Raw genomic sequence first — 1,433 nt, 5'->3', positions numbered from 1 at the left:
ATATTCTGTGGCCACGATTTCATTGCCCTTGACAACAGCTTGACGGTTTGTCTAAAAAAAAACAGCTTGACGGTTAGCGCATCTCCCAACGCCGACCCCCAAGAGTATCTCCACTCGTTCAACGCCCCAGGAAGTAAAATAGTGCCTTTTGGATGCGAGCCGGCGTTATTTTCGCCGTGGGGCGGTCGGGTTCCTACCCGCCACCTCAAGTTGGCCCCAGACGCCCTTTTTTGAAATATAGTTTGGCTAAAATTTGAAGAATTTGGGCGAAATTAGGACGAAATTCATTCATATTTGTACATAATTTAAAGGACATGATCTAAACCCTAAAACTACGTCGCTCGCCGCCCCGAGCCTTCTACATGCCGAGGAGCCTGTAGAAGTTGGTGTAGTCGTCGTCGTCGTCGCCCCGCACGCCGCTGCCGTCCCTGCTGCAGCCCTGCCCTGGGTCGTCGTGGCGGACGGGGTTGGACGGCCCCGACGCCTCCTCGTCGCTGTGACGACGTCGCGCTCCTCACGGCCGCGACGCCGAGCGGCGATCTCCTCAAGTGCGCAGCGCTGGCGCTACATCTGCTCGCGGACGTGGTCGTCCCGCGCTCACTTTAGGCAGGTTTCCTCATCGGCTGACATGGCAAGGTGCTCCTGCTTGACAACAGGCGGCGTCGCGGGCTCCTTCTTCGGCCTGACCAGGCGAAGGTGGCCACGGGGAGGAGGGGAAGGCTAGCGGGGGCGACCCTCGTTTATGACAAAGTTGCCGCTGCGTCGGCGCACCTGCATCTCTTGGGGCTCAGCCTTGAGGGCGGCGAGCGGCGTCCGTTCGCCGGAGGAAAGCGGCGTCCATGCGCTGGAGGAGTGGGAGTGGGAGCCGAAGGAAGACGATGACACAGTCGCCATGCGCCTCGGCAGCCACGAGCTGCCGCTCCGGCGTGAAAGGCACGGCGCCGGGTACTCCATTCCCGGCGAGTTGCAGGGTGATACGTCTCCAACGTATCTATAATTTTTGATTGTTCCATGCTATTATATTATCTCTTTTGGGTGTTTAATGGGCTTACTAAGCACTTTTATATGATTTTTGGGACTAACCTGAAGGAAATATGCCCTAGAGGCAATAATAAAGTTATTATTTATTTCCTTATATCATGATAAATGTTTATTATTCATGCTAGAATTGTATTAACCGGAAACATAATACTTGTGTGAATACATAGACAAACAGAGTGTCACTAGTATGCCTCTACTTGACTAGCTCGTTGATCAAAGATGGTTATGTTTCCTAGCCATAGACATGAGTTGTCATTTGATTAACGGGATCATATCATTAGGAGAATGATGTGATTGACTTGACTCATTCCGTTAGCTTAGCACATGATCGTTTAGTATTCTGCTATTGCTTTCTTCATGACTTATACATGTTCCTATGACTATGAGATTAT

This window comes from Triticum aestivum, chromosome 6D (assembly GCF_018294505.1).
Source record: "Triticum aestivum cultivar Chinese Spring chromosome 6D, IWGSC CS RefSeq v2.1, whole genome shotgun sequence".
Classification (NCBI taxonomy): Eukaryota; Viridiplantae; Streptophyta; class Magnoliopsida; order Poales; family Poaceae; genus Triticum; species Triticum aestivum.
The sequence above is the reverse complement of the archived record's forward strand: the minus strand, read 5'-3'. Positions refer to the sequence as shown.